General features: G+C 47.3%; 1 long non-coding RNA gene across 1 annotated transcript; it reads left to right on the forward strand.

Moving 5' to 3' along the window:
• Window positions 1-6,143: 6,143 nt before the first annotated feature.
• LOC127389595 (uncharacterized) lies at window positions 6,144-13,123 on the forward strand. The gene is made up of 3 exons (XR_007890668.1): window positions 6,144-6,229; window positions 10,282-10,415; window positions 13,009-13,123. It is a non-coding gene; the product is annotated as an uncharacterized LOC127389595 (long non-coding RNA).
• Window positions 13,124-15,935: the final 2,812 nt, after the last annotated feature.

Here is a 15,935-nt window from a genome sequence, read left to right on the forward strand (position 1 = left end):
TGTGTTGGGGGTTCCTCTGCAAGGGCAGGTTGAATGTGGGTTTGCTTGACCCAGGCAGGCTCTGGGAGAGACAGGTCATGGGCTGTTTCTTTCCCAGCTCCATCTGCTCTTCTGAGTCCCCAGAAAGAGTCTCATGTCTTCATGCCAGGAGCCCCCAATCTGTGCACTGGCTGCATCCCCAGCAACTCTGTTGCTTGCTGACCCCTTTTGCTGTTGCAAAAAGACCCCTTGGGTGATTTGCTGTTATCTCACTGTGTTTTCTTGCTCCTGGACATGGCTCTGCTATAAAAATATTTTGATACACAATCTTGGTTTTTCATTCATCCCATGACCACTTGTGTTAAATGGGGTTGGATAACAGGTGCCTTCTTGCTATTGCATTTTAATTTTTGTTACGTTTTGAGCTTATGTAGCCATGCAATCCACCCAAATAACATGTCTATCTGCTCCAGGTGGAGGAGAATGAATCTTTACTAACCTTTTGCATGTTTGCCTCTTGCACCTCTATCTAAGAGATGCCTGTCTGCTCTCCATAACCTTTTGGAGATCCAGTCGCTTTTGGTCCTAAGGGGGTATTTTAAATGTTATGGGTCAGGATCCAATGTTCACTGAAGCACAGTCCCACAGTGATTGAGTGAAACCCTAAGCCTATAACCAGCCTAGCCAGAGTTTGAACTGTGCTGAGGGAGAGGAAACAAACTGGGATGAATTCTTCTGAGCTGCCTCAATGGGAATTAGAAGTCTCTGACCCTTTGTGTTTCAAAAACATTCGTAGGGCACCAGGAGCAAATCATCATGACTCTGGGTAGTGCAGCTGGCATCCTGTTTGTTGGCTGTGCCATGGTTTTGGGGGAAGCTTTAGGAAGCTCAGGGCCTGTCAGCCAGGTGTTTTCAGATGCATGTGTGGCAGAACAGTCACAGTGCTAAGAGCTGCCTCTGATTTAGTGCATTTAATGCAAACTGTGCATTACAGTGGGCTCTCCAAATAAGTGTTGATCAAAATCTACGTGGGAGGTGGGTGGGGTTTTCTTAGAGAAGCTGCCGAAAATTATGCAAGATTTTTCTGTGGAAAACATAAACTTCTCTGCAAAAACAAAACAAAACACCCAAACAAACAACAAAAAAAAACACCATCAAGATGTTACAGCCATGAGAGGCAGCGTGAGCTGGGAGCCCAGTGCCTGTGCAGCCCTTCTGCCCTTGGAGGGAGGGGATGAGCAGCCGCTCTGCCCCGGAGCTGCTGCACATCCACGCTGGTGCTCTGACTGCAGGACAAAGCTGGGAGCTGTGGATCTGCTGCCCTCTGGACATGCTGGGAAGCAACCCAGCTCTTTAAGACCCTCCAATTTTCATTTTAAATCCAGAGTTTTGGTCTGAGTTCCTTCGGTCAGAGACTCTGGCTTTTTTTGCCTGTGTTTATTTGCCCGTTTGGCTGGCTCGATATGTTTCATTTCCCTGGCTCCTTTGGCACTTCTTTGAAGTCTGATTACAGCAAATATGCAAGCTGCCTTTCCTAGTGGGAAATTCCTTCTGCAAACACATGGGTGCCAGCCTGGCTCTGCAGCAGCCAGCCCAGCTAGTCTGGGGGAGCAGGCTTGGGAAGGGGTTGTTACTGCCACCCTGCAGGGCCATGCACCAGCCAGGATCCACAGCGCCCGTTCCCACCGGCCACGTATCATCTCTGGACTCCCATCCTGAGCTGAGCCACTGCCTGTGCCACAGAGGTATTCCCAACAGCATCAAGCAGAGACAGTGCTGGCACCCAGGAGGGTGCAGGACTGGCAGAGCAGACCCAGGGCTCCCTTGCTCTGAGCTGGCCCAGGCTGTGCTCTGCTGCCTAGGCTGGCAAAGTGCAACCCGTGGTGGCTGCAGCCCTGCAGAAGGTGAGCAACCATCTCTGGTCAGGGCTGCCTCTGCCCCCCTGCTCACTGAGGATGATGCTGCATCCTGGGCAGCCACAGAGAGAGAGGGTGAGTGTGCAAATTCCCAAGGAATCCTTCCCTGAGCTTGGAAAGCTGCTGTTCCTGCTGTGCATAGACACATTTTGGCATTATTTCTCCCTGCCGCATCCTGGAGCAGCCAAATACTGCGACAGAGATGAACTTGTAGAAACAGAAGATATTTCTCCCTAAGCCAAGTGTCACTGGAAAGGGCTCAGGCTGCAATAAGCTTCCACTCCCCTATCTCTATTCGTAATTAATATCAGATGAAATTAAGGCTCAAAGATCATTCCCTGTTAATGGTGAGGGTGGTTGCTGTGGTGCATACGCATTTAAAGCAGAGTTGTACCTGCTGATCTTGATGAATGGGTCATTTGTGCTCTGAGTTTTCTTTGGAAATGAGGAGGAGAGTACATAGCCCTGTTGTTGATAAGAGATTCTGTTATTTTCTCTTCTGTAGCCATTTCTCCAGGAAGTTCTTGCTTCATTTGCATTGCTTTTTTAACCTTATATGCTCAGTGGGCCCAGGCAAGGCTTCTTTCTTCTTGAATTAAATGTAATCAGGCTGAGCAGTGAGGAAGAAATGATGAATGAGGACATCATTTTGGAAAACACATATCTCCTGACTGCTTATCTCAATGACATAAGAGGACTTGAATACAGTATGGGAAATAAATGCAGATGGGGGCTCAGCATATCATGCTGGAGAATAATAGCTGAGAGGGCTAGACCTGGCCAGAAACTATTTATTATTTAGAGCATTGCTGTTGTAATTTATAAAGGTTAAACATTAAAACTTTAATTCTCCTAGGGGAAAATGGCTGAAGAACTCTGGCATTTGTCATGCCTGCAGCAAGAAGGGACCATGGCAATGAAGGGAGCAACCTTGCAGGAAAAGCCCGTGCTTGACCCATCCAAGAGGGCATCACCATCCTTCCTACCTGCAGCCAGACCCACTGCCAGCTGGACCCACCATGGGAGAGTTTTGAGGGCAAGTATGGGGCACAAGAAGACCTGCAGAGCTGTAGTTACAGCAAGAAGATATTGTCCTTCAGGGAGGGCAAGGAATAAAGTCCCCCTGCCTTGCAAGGAGCTCAGCTCCTGGCCACCCTCCCAGGCTGGCAGCAGCAACTCAGAAAATGTCACAGAGCATGAAGTCTCTGGAGGGCAAGGGGAAAAAGGGACTCAAAATAGAACTCCATGAAGTGGAAGACCAGAGAAATTGCTTCATCATTTCTAAATCTACACTTTTAGCCCAGGGTGCCTTAGTTAATGCCCCTGTAAACCGGGTGAATAAGGAGGAGAAGAAAGGGGGGATACTTGCCAAATAATTTGCTTTTCAAACACTCCAATGTACCACTGAAGTTATTTATTTGCAATGTGATTTCCTCTAGATAGAGTATCTCTGATAAAGTCTGGCCGTGCAGAGCTAAAATAGCATTTGAGCCAGCTTGTTCAATGCAGGTCAGTGTGTAATTACAGGAACATTCACATTTTCATCTGGAGTAGAACAGGCCACTTTGGCATGAAAAAGAAGGGGCTGTTTTTGCACTGATAATACAACTTCCATAAGAAACAAAGTGCCTTTGCAAATTCAAGCCATGGCTGTGTTCTGGTGGGGGAGTGCTGCTCAGCAGAAGGAGTGCAGCACAGCCCAGGACAGAGAGTCTGTTAAGGGACTAATAATTATGGTAAATAAAGATGGCAGGAAAGTCAGTGTTTGGAAAATAGATGGAGGGCTGGGCCCAGCCCAACCCATGGTCAACCTCAAACAATCCTCAGACTTTGAATATTTGAACTTTGAGATTAGAGACAGTCTTCAGTGCTAATTGGAAAAGGCTGATGAATGGGACACAATGCGGTTTGCCTGACCTCTGTGGCAAGCATATTTCATTGCAGAAAAGGCCTTGAAAGTGCCAGGACTCCTGGCCCACCCACCGGCAGGGCTGGGCAGTGAATCAGCTTGCATTACAGCTCCTTGCCCAGGGAGCAGCCAGATTCCTCCCTGGGAAACTTCCAGCCTTGCCTGAAAACTTGCAGTATCCGGATGTGGGGGAAGAAAAGCTTTGGTTAGCAATTTGAGACCTAATTGAATTGAAGTGGGTATTAATTACAGTCTCTGCTTATTGGCATTGCCAGAAGATTTTTCCATTAATTCCTTGAGCTGCTGTTTTGCCTTGCTCATGATATCCAGGTATTGGGGTCCTCTAGGTCCTGGGATACAGCCCATCCCTGGGAGCCCTCCTCACACCATTGGTGTGTAAAATCCATTAATACAGCTGTTAGGAACAAGGTGAAAGCAGCAAAGAAAGCATTAAAATTATGTATGTATTCTTGTTGCTGACCTCCCTCATTCCTGGGAGGTGTAATTTAGAGCCACCCCAGTCTGGTGGTATCTTGCACTTGCCTGTGATGCTACAGTGTCACTGCAGCCCAAATATTGAGAGTGCCTGGATGGAAAGCATCCACTGGGCTGTGTAGACTTCCAGTAACATGCATCTTTGGTTGTTCCAGGGAACAGGGGGTGGTGGGATGAGGTTAAGCTGGAGAAGAACTCAGGAGCACTTCAGTCCAAGGCAGCAGTGGCAGCCCTGGTGGGCAGGCATCCCCTGTGAGTGCAGCCTGGGATGGAGGCTGGAGGATTTCATCCAGAAAGCCTGTGTGCCCCTGAAGGGCCTAAGCAGGGCATGATGGTTCAAGATTTAACAAGGAAAACTGAGAATTTGGGCTGAACTGGTTTTGGAAATCCTTGATCTCCTTACCAAAAATTAGTTACCTTTTGGTATTTCTCCCTTTTTTTTTTTCTTTTTTTTCCATTTCACTTTTAAAGCATATGATTTCCAGTTTTCATTAGATCTTCCCTTGTTCCTGATTTACTTTGGCAATTCTCTCTAAGTAGGACTGCAGTGCCAAGAACCTGAGGTGGTGTTCTACCTGCCAAAAAGCCACTAAATCTGGGCAACTAACCATGACATCTAGAAATAGAAGAGAGACAGTGGCTAAAGCAACACTGCCTCAGGAAGGGGGTGGTGTGAAACTCAAAACCAATGAGATCTTTGCCTCTAAGATGGTGTGTGATGAAGGAGAGGGAACTGCACGGGGTGCTGCTGTCCTGGGCTTGGTGGTGGCACACTGGCACTGAGATTCAGCCTGTGCACAGAGCTGCCCTGGGAGAGATGCCACTCTCTCTCTCCCTTCCTTTCTCTTTTTTTCCATCTGTAAATTGGGAATAGAGAGAGTGCCTGCAAACCAAAGGCAGGTAGGGGAGGCTTTCAGCAATACTTATTTCAAAGACCACCGCGTGACGATCTCGCGGATCACACAATCAATGGCAGAGCATTTGATATGACACAGAGAACCTCTGGCTTGTAAAACAGCCCTTTTCAGAAGTGCCAGAGAAACCTGTCAAGTGCTCATCCTTCAAAGGTGGCTGCTGTGCAGGCCAAGGACTCCTCACTTGCATGCAGAACAAAAACAACGTCTGCGAGGTAAGAAAGTGTGAAGGGGAAATAGTCTTCCCCTCCATATTTGCACACTGGTCTTTAGATTGCATCATATAAATCAGCCCCACCAACTGAACGTGGAGTGTTCTGAAATATTGTATTTGCTTTGGATCAGTTCACAACCAGATTGCTTTTATTTTGTTTCATAAGAAGTTGAGATTGGAGATGTATGGACATGTTACTCTTTATGTTTGCATCTGCCACCCTGGCAAGAGAAAAATGGTTGCTTGGGTTTTGCAATCGTTCTCCAATTATTTTCCTACAATTGTTTGGATGAAATAGTGTTGGTTGATATAATTAGCAGGAATAATGAACTGGCAAGGGTTTGGTTTTGTTTCCTTCCGGAAGGAAAAATACTGCAGTGAGCTCAACACCCTCCAGTGCAGTTGGCAGGAACTGTAAGGCTGTGATGTGAATGGTTTGGGGCAGATCACACACCACACCCAGCCCCAGGGGTGGTCCTGGGTGGAGGGACCTGAATTCCCAGTGCTCTGTATTCCCCATCCCTTAGGTTTTCCATGCAGCTCTTGCACAGGCAGTACTGCCAGGATGAATGCAATAGCCCTGTGGAAAGCCATGTTTCCAGGGAGGTGAAGGGAGCAGCAAAAGATGCTGCAGGTATGTGTGTTCCTGGCAGGCCAGACAAGCCAGCTGAGGTTCACCTTCTCCTTTTCTTACCAGCATTACTATCCAGACTGACTGAAGACTCCAGGCAGTGCCAAAGGACAAACTCCTCATGCACACAAGCAGGAAAGAGAGATGCTCCCAATATGCATCTACTCATGGGTAAGGGAACACTGCAGCAGTTCAGTATGTTGGGCCAGAAATTCTTGGCCTTATGAAGGGCAACTCTCTTCTCTCCTTAATTCTTCTTTCAGCCCTAGAAGCAATTTTTGTGATTTCATTCCTCCCCTCAGGAGGAGACATGGGTGCCCTGGGCACATTTGGAGCTGTTCCTCGGGGCATCTGCAGTCTCTGCAGTGCAGCACCTTCTGGTTCTGGGGACCAAGCCCAGAAATTATCCTGCGACACACAAAAACTTCTTCTGCTTCCATGGCCCATGTTTAATAAAAGCAAGCAAGCAACAGTCTAGGCAGCAAATGTTGCAGACTACTAAAATAACATAAATTTGAGCCAGCTTTGGAAAAGACTTGTGTGGGGTTTTTAAACACTTTTGAACCTGACAGTACCAATTTTTATCCCTGGCCTCTACAAGAACCCTGCTTTCCTTCTCACCTCTCAGCACACTCTCCCTGTGCAGTAACCTCTGCTCCTCTACCCTGCCTGAGCTGTGTACACTTGGATAGTGGATTGATCACCATAATAGCTGTTGTCTTCAAGGTTTATGAATGTTTTCCAACTGAATTCCTGTTTTCCTGCTAATAACCCAACCAGTGGAACACTTTTGTGGATACATAATTATTCATGTGGCAAACTTGCCACCTGAATGCTGGTGGGTGATTAGTGAGCCTTGCATCCAACTCGAAGCAGGTCATCTTTAATTTCTGCAACAGGCTTGAAGATGGGATTATTTCACTGCAGGACTCTCTTCACTCAATCAATGCTTAGGAAGGAAGAACAGCTGATGTATGTGAAGGGAACCAGAGGGGCACCAGGTGCTACTCACAGAGATTCATTTGGCCTCAGTTCATATTAGCAGGCTTGTCCCTGCACTTAGACCTGTAGAGCTGCAGCTGGAAGGAGGAGAGGTCTGAAATGGAGAAAACAGAAGCTTGGGGTTGGATCCAGCTGCTGCTGGAAAAGCTACATAGGAAGAGCTGTGTCATGGTACCAGAGCAATGAAGCTCCTTATGGGGCTTGTTTGGGACATCAGGCTGGTTCCTGCTTTCACCAGTAGTCGATTGAGCAAAGCTATGGTAGCAGTGATCCTGCAGCAAGGGTGGGGAGTTCAGCTATGGAGAAAGCCAGGCTGGGTTTGTTTGTGCTCCTCTTGTGACAGCATAACTGCAGGTACCGCTTCACTGGCTCAGCTTACAGCCCCCATCTGTCCCCAGCAGCTCTCTAGCTGTTGGTAGATGAACAGTGCTCAGGACTAGAAACAGCTGCTGGGCACAGCTCTGGGTCCCTGCAGCAGAGATAGATCTAGGGCTGTAGATGGACTGAAGACAGTACGTGGTCTTTTGTGTGGTCATCCTTTGTCAGCTTCGAGTGTGTCACGTTTGGCAGTCACAACAGCCAGCCCAGCTGGCACCCGTCACTGCTGCAAAACGTACAACGCGGCCGGTCGGTTTATCCTTTGCTGGTTCGTGTTGGTTGATGCTAGAATTGGAGAAGTTTAAAAATGTAGAGTCTGATTGTTGTACAGCATGGGTTCAACCTGTGGCTTTCTGTTTGTCTCTCACACTTGATTTATTGGCCGCAGACATAACGGAGCTATCCATGCAGGCAGTGTCAGTATTTTTATGCCTGCTGTAAAAATACCCTGAAGTACTTACTCTGAAAAAGCAGCAGTTTTCCAAAATGCAGCATTTCTAAGGCCGATGTATTCCTCTTCCAGATAACTGAATATGGAGGAGAATGCAAAACACGCTGAGAAAGCAGAACCTGTCAGTTATCCCTCAGCTGTCAGCAGTGGAGGTTTGCGGAAGTCAAACAGTACCATCTCCATCCAGTCCCTTGTGCCCAGCTCAGAGGTAACACCTCATGAGGTAGGATGCAAGCTCTTCTCTGGGACGTGCTGGACATGTCTGGCTTTGGAGTTGAGTGGAGCTGCTGCCCTCCTACAGGGTGAAGTGGGGCCTTGGCCAGCACGTGCAAAGCAGGAGGCTGGGCAGGGTGCAGAGGGGACGGGGTCTCCCAGGGCCCCTCACTAAGCAGTGGGACACCTACAGCCCATGCAGGAGCTGGGTGTAGAGTTATCCTTGAGGAGCCAGGCATTCCCAGTGCTACAGTGCATCCCTGACTGCAGCTTGACCAGGAGCTGCACCTGACCTCAGCCTGCAGGATGATTTAGGATTTGGCTCTTCATGAGCAGGGCTGACACAGAGCCAGGTTGTCTGTGGCAGCAGGGGGCTGCTGGCAATGGTTCCCACCTTTCTGCCCTGAGCACACATCATACCAGGAAGCTCTTGCAGGGCTGCAGTGACCCTGCCAGCACCCTCCTCCCCATGCATCTTCTCCTGCATGAGCAATGCATGATCAATGCATCACCCTGCATGCATGGATACAATCCTAACCACACCACAGTCAGCAGCAAGAACCCATCAATCCAGTGGAGTCACTTTAGACTGCTTTTATTCCATTTGTTTCATTAAGTTGTTATGGCTCTCCTCAGACACACTGCTAATTAACTGCATCCTGTCCTAGCAAGTTCTGGCTCCCACATAATCTCCAGGGTTTTTAGTCCAAGGAGTTGTAACAGGTCATTTACCCCAGGGGGTTTAAATGGATGCTTTTCCATGAAGGAGCTATAGGCAGAGGAATCATGATTGCAGAGGTGTATTCAAGTCTCTAATTCAGTGTGTCAAATCAGAATTTGTATAGATTGTAAATAATTCATCACTGGGCTTTGGAATATTTAGTTATTCAAATTAAGAATCTAGAATTTTGTTCTGCAGAGAGCTAGTGTGTGTCATTGTCAGAGGTTAGCTCTGCAGCCTGTGGCCTTGCAGAGGAGTTCAGACAAATGAAGTCAGAGGAAGTGACTGACAGCAAGAGATAGAGGAAAATCTGTGACACATAGCAATGCTCTGAGAGCCTCTAGGCAGCTGTGGGTGATGCTGGTACGCGGGCCAGCAGGGTGAACGTGGCTGAGGTGTTGGGAAACTTAGTCAGCAAAGAGCATTGTCTGGGATTGCAGGGTTAGAGCTATTTGCATAGTCTAGGTAAGGTCTTTGGGCTTCAAGCCATGAGCTTCCAGCACTTGGTGACTGTCTGTGTTCCCTCTTGCGTGGCACATGGATTGCAAACCATGGGAGGCAGTGAGATCCTCCTGCTCTTTGCTGTGTCCTGCCTGTTACTGTAACACAGCAAGCTGCTCTATTGGGAGGTGTCCCTGCCCATGCAGGGGGCTTGGATCAGGTGATCTTTAAGATCCCTTCCAACCCAAACCATTCTATGAAATTTGGACCCACAGCTTCATTTTGTAGCTGTCTGGTTTCTTATCCAGATCTGCCTCTCCCCCTCTATTGACCTTGAGAAGGTGCTCCAGTAGTGATGAATTGGGAGGGGTCTGGATGCAGCATCTCCCAGACAATAAGATCTGCTCCGTGTGTCCAAAGCTCTCCCAGCCACAAAGCCAGCTTTCATCCATATAATTGTCTATTTATGGGAAAGACTGCTGGCCAGGAGGGGGTTGATTTTGCAAGGTCTCAACACCTATTCACCTTGATGGGAGCTGGAATCACTCAGCACCTCTCCCAGGAGCTCAGTACATCGCACAGGGTTGAAACCTTTTGTCTCCCTCTTGTTTTTATGCATTACAGTCACATTACACAGAAGTCCTGCAGTACATTCAATTACTTACTGCACAATTATAATCATATTTGTATACCTATAAGTAGGTCACCAGTCTCTTAGGTTAATCAATTATAATGGCATTCGCACCAGTTCCTTTCATAAATCACTGGCTTTCAGCCTAGCCACTGAGATAGTGGAGCAAAACCATCTCATTTTGATCTAACTAGAATGAAATGTGAACGTGCATAATTTGCTCTTACAAAGTGTATCTAATGTTCTTTGCATCTGTATTTATTTGTGCTGTTTCATGCTGCATATCACTTAAGTAGCAAAAAACACAGAGGCCGCTGCACTTAAAGCTAAATGACCCAGAGGAATACCATTTATCTGCCTTTATTTTCCTCTGTTTATCATGACAGATATTTTAATAACCCACTTCTGATGGCTGCTGCACTGATGACCAATCACACTGAAATATGAGGCCCGACAGCCAGATTGGTTGGTGTGCTGCAAGGATATTTGGGAGAGCTGTTTTGCCATGTCAACTCAGCAGGTAAGTGGAGAGGGAGGACTTTGCTCAGGCTGGAGGCTTTAGGACATAGCTGGATGCCACCAAAGAGTGGACATCTGCTGAGCCACCAACACCAGAACTGCTTTAATGCCTATGCAGGCTGCAGCTTTCAGACAACTCAGGGAATGGGATAAATCCTGAGTGGTTTCTCTTTTCTGCCTGACTCGGGTGCATCAGTACTTCTGTCAGAGAAGTGTAGGAGGTCACTGTGCCACCTGAGGGAGGAGGATGTATGTTGGGAAGTACAGAGGAAGATCTTTAAGGTCCCTTCCAACCCAAACCAGTCTGGGATTCTCTGTGACTTGGCCAACTGGGAGGTCAGGCTTATTATTAGTGTAATTAATTTACTGTTTGGTTGGTGGTGGCAGCAAGACCCCTTGACCCATCCATGGTCCTGTGGGTCTCAGGCAGGTTCCTGTGCAGGTGTGGTGACCATGTCTGGGAATGGCAACGTGCTGGGGTGAATGGGACAGGGATGGGTCAACAGGAGAGGGATGACACCCTGCTTTGTGCCCGGCATGGACTACAGGCAGGGGTGCCAGCATAGTCCTCCCTGCTGGCTGTGTGGCTGCCCAGCTCTGCTCCAGAGAAGCATTTGTGAGGATTTATATCTGTCAGGCTCCTATTTTAGGAGGGAAACGTGTCAGTAGATCTTAAATGTTCCAGCTGATTTATACTCACCAGTGCGGGTGCCTTAGACCCAGAATTAGAGAAATTGTGGTTTAATGCTTTATTTACACTTTCAGGAAATTCAGTGTCTTTGGAGTGCATGGGGTTGATAGTCCCAGAGGGAGGCTGACTCCCCGTGGGATGGAGAACCTGCAGGAAGGGCTTTGCCAGCACCATGGGTGGCTCCTTGGTCCTGCTCTGCACAGGCCATGGGTGGGAGGTGTTGAAAAGCAACTTGCTTCTTAAATTGTTTTATATCTGAGTAGATGGGTTTAATCCACTTCCATTTCTATGGGACTTGGGAAGTCCTACACGTCTGCAGTGACAGCAGATGGCACAATAGAAGGTTTAGCTGAGTTTTAGGTGTGCAGATGAGTTAAATTAATTAACAGTAATCTCTTTATGGCAGAGTAATACCACTCTAGTCTATAGAAAGATTATTTGGGTCTTCATAAAGACCTGGGAGTAATTAGTTATGCAATAACCCATGGTTAAGTAGATGATATCGGCCAGTCAGTGGGCAGGGTTTGGATTTGGCATTTTCCAAAGAGGAAATCCTGGGTGTTTGTTAGGTGGAGTCAGTCTGCACCGGTGTCCATGAGGGGTGCCTTTTGTCCCCAGAATTCCCATGTGGATCACAGGTGCAATAGCCCACACTTCATTAAAGGAAAACTACCACAGGATAAAGCAGGCAGGCTCAGAGCAGGTCCAGTTGCAGGGGAAAAGGGAGTGCTTTGTGAAGAACAGATAGTTAGCTTATTACCTTATAAGCACCTATCTGAGCTCTGCTCAATTAATGAAACACAATTTGAAGCAAAAAGGATTGGTACCAACCAAAGCACTGCACTTCTAAGCTCTTCTAATTATGCAATAAGATAATGTCCACCAGATTAAAATTTTAATTAGCTCAATTTAGAAATAGAAAAAGCATTAGATTTCTAGCTCTGGAACACCTAAGATGTCCTTGAGGGGAGGGAAAAACAAAAACTGGAAATCAGTTGAGCGTTGTGCATGTCCTCAGGCCTGCTTTTTTCTGCAAGATCTCAGCAAATCCCGCTGGACTTGGGCTCCTGCATTTGCCTGCAGGAGGCTGTGGGTGGGGTGGTGGGGGCTCTGGGTGCAGTGGGCAGTGCACAGGGGTGCCCCTGGCTTTCCCCAGCACTCATCTCCAGCCCCAGCTGCCTGTAGTCTCTCTGGCTCCTCTTTCAGAAGGTGGAAACATGCCGGCTACAATAGGGACTTTTGTTCTTTTTTTGTTTTTTTCTCTTTCCTTTTCCCTATTCATGGATTTAAAGGCCAAACCAGACCATTAAGTCCAACTAATCCTACATCCTGCATGACAAAGGCCATCCCACCCACCCCCTGATTCCTCAGTACCACGGCTGACCATGACCATAGGATTATACACCCTCCCGTAAACTGAACTGAGAGCCTCTGTGTGCTTCAGACAGGGAGCAGGACCCCACTGAAAACACCCAGGCTTGATTTAAAGACTTGGAGTGGCAGATGATTTATCACATCCCTCATGCAACCACTCCAATGCATAATTACACTTACAGTAAAATAAGTCATCGGGGCTGAAAGCACGAGGAGCCGGAGCACGCAAAGTGCACGGCCCACAGTTGTGTTTGGTTAGGAGGAAAGGAGTCCAACAAATCTCTTTTATGGCTTTTCAGGGAAGAAACAAAGAGGTTGGAACCATTTGCACAACAGAGCTCTCCAGCCCACAGTCATGAAAGGGCTGGAGGTTTGCTGGGGAGGCTTTGAGGAGAGGGAGTAATAAAGAGAAGAGGGTTTTATGATGCAAGGTCGAGTGGGAAACTTCTATTGGAGGGGCTTGGCCAGCTCCTAGTCCCGTGGGGGAAAGGAGGAGGAATTTGAATGTGATGTTTTTCCCTTCTGGAAGGTCAAAGCTGTTCCATACAATTGCAAAGCAGTGTAAGAGAAATACACTTATTCTTCTGTCACTGCTGTCAAAAATGGAGGAGAGGAGGAAGTCCCAAACACTGCATTTCATCAGAACCCTGAAGGTAAAAATGATCTGCTGGCTTAAAATTTGTCTTAATGAGCAAAATTGCTAATGGAACAGGGTGCAGCTGAAAGTGACAGATGGGATCATTTAAAGTTTGATTCTTTGCATGAAAAAACCCTGTATTTTTGATAAGTTATTTTTCTTCTGGTTGTTACAATGCTCTGCGTGGTGTCACAGCCTCCCACTGGCAGTCCCAGGCCTCTGGCAGATCAATTTATCCAGAGTCCCTTGAAAATTCAGAGTTAGAGGGAGGTCCTGGAACTTCTCAGTCCATGTAAACTGATGGAGCTGGTCCAACAGCCAGTGGCAAGTGGAAAGAGTCTCCTTGGCCAAGAGATTTTTGCTAGGTAGGGACTGCAAGCAAAGACATGCCAGAGTTTATAACCCAATGTGTGCTTTAATCTTTTAGTTAATGGGAAGTGATGGTGGATGGCTCCCCAAAATATGTAAAGGCACAGATCTGTTTGGGAAATGCATTTGGGTGAAAATCCTGTGGGGCTGGGTGAGTAATCCTGGGTTGGACAGTCTCAAGGAGAACCTTCCTCCTGCAGGGATGGCTGCAGCAGACCCTGCTTTGGCAGCTCTGTCTCTGAGGCTGGACCCTGAGTCTGAAGCTGTTCAGTATCAGTCCTCTAAAAATAAGAGCAGGCACCAATCATGCAGGCTGGAACAGTGTATAGAAATGTATCGGTTTGTTTCTGAGTATTTTCAGACAAAATCAACTGCAAGAATTTACCACTGCTGTATAAAAAATACCAGTTGGGACCCAGGCAGGTGAGTAAAAGCTCTGTGCAGTTGGAGGATGCACTTCCCTGCAGGAGATCTGCTGCATTTTGATGTTGAAAAGTGCTGTCCTACACCCCTTAGTGTGCAGGACCATATTGTTCTGTGGTGCTTGTCTTTCACAGGGAAAGTAGTGGAATCAGCCCCATGCATTACAGTACTAGATGTCTTTGGCACCTCTTTCCACAGGTGATTTTTCCTACAGTGACCTAGTGCAGGCACAAGATCTGTGTATAAGAGTGTACACACACCACCTGTGACAGGGCAGGAGCAACAGCATTAACCCTCTCTCCTCTGCCCACTTATTTTCTGACTAGATCAATTAGCAGTTAATAAACGTTCAAGACAGAGAAGAGGTCATTAGCTTTTCTCATTCAAGCAGTGTTGGACTAGATGTTACATTCTGCCTAGCAAAGTCTGACTGTGCAGCCCTCAGCCTGGATGGAGGATGAGGAGCTCCCATTGGCATGAATGGCAAGGGAAGCTGAGGCTGTGGTGGGGCTGCTGCTGGTCCCCAGCCACCCTTCCCGGGGCCTGCAGCATCCCAAGCCTTCTCCAAAGCACTGGAGGACCAGGCAGTGGTGGGGCTGGTCTGTGCTGCTGGGCTCTCAGTGGCCACAGGGGTGCTGGCAGTGAGTACCCCCACATCCACCTCTCCTGTCCCAGGCAAGGATGGATCCATCCAGGGAACTCTATCTGCACGTGCACTCCCTGCCACATGGCTTGTGTCAGCTGGGAAGAGAAGAAAGGGGCTGCAAGGAATTTCTTCAGATGTGTTCCAGCAGCAGGATTAAAATAGCTGCTACTATTTAAATCTGGGGAAGAGGCAGGGAAGGCACATGCAGGGCTGGCAGCATCTCCCACAAAGCCGAGATTCAAAGGGCAGTCTGTGCCTTCAGTGATGCAAATGCAGGGCTGGCCACCAGCCCCTGGGAAAGCTGGCCCCAGGCCAAGTGACCCAGTGGCTAGGATTTAGCATCAGGAGGCATCAATTCATCCTGCCCTGGTTTCCCTTTAGTTGTGGCAAAGTGTTGCAGGGCTACAGACCCCAAGTGTTCTTGGGAAACAACAGGAAACTGCTGTGCTCAATATTCTTTATTTACATCCAGCCCAGCTGGGGATTGTCTGCTGAATTCTGTTGTGGTGAAACCTAGATTTGAAATGTTGAGTTTTGTTTTCTTATTCCAGAAGTTTCAGTGTAATATAACACAAATGCTCTGTTTCCCTGTGGACTTGTGGCAGCAGAGGAGGAGGCTACAGAGAAAGGTGAGCTTTTTCTTTTATAGGAGTCCTTTTACACCTCACTGGAAAGTGGGACTCTTGCTTTGTCCCTCATTTTTATTTTGTAGGGGGATGTTTTGCTGTAGGCCTTTTGCAACTGGCAGAACTAGATTTTAAGTAAAGGAAGGAAAATTTATCCTCGTCTCTCCAGAAACTGTGAATTATTTATTTGCCACCCCTGGTAAATCTGCTTTTGCAAAATCTCACTGTGAAAGGAGCATTTCTTTGTTTCACTGGACTTAAAAGAGCACTCCCTGAAGATTCATCAGCCCTGCTGCTCAGGAGGCTCTGGGAAGAAGCTGGCCTCAATGCTTCTTTCTTTTTACTCTTTGGCAATGCTTGGGATTCTTTTTGCTTCACCTTAATCTAGTCTTTCATTCATCTTACAAATTAGGCAATAACATGGAACTCATCTGTGGACATTTAAGACCTTTTCCTGTGATTTATTTTGGCTCCTGTATCTGATCCCCTCTCACACAGGCTAATCCCACAAGACTGTTGCCCAAATTCAGCATCAATTTCAGTAAGCAAATATTTACAGAGCATCTGAGATGCAGCCTCTACACAAAATGACACCAAATTAACTTAGATCAATATTAACTCCTCTAGGATTGAAGAGTGTCCAGGCAAAAAGGCGGTACTAGTTTAACTAAATCTATTTCAAAACCAGTGTAATTAAACTGGAATAATTTCACTGTGAAGCCAGATTTCATCTGTCAGGTTTCTTGTGTGCCTTT

This window comes from Apus apus, chromosome 12 (genome assembly GCF_020740795.1).
Source record: "Apus apus isolate bApuApu2 chromosome 12, bApuApu2.pri.cur, whole genome shotgun sequence".
Lineage (NCBI taxonomy): Eukaryota > Metazoa > Chordata > Aves > Apodiformes > Apodidae > Apus > Apus apus.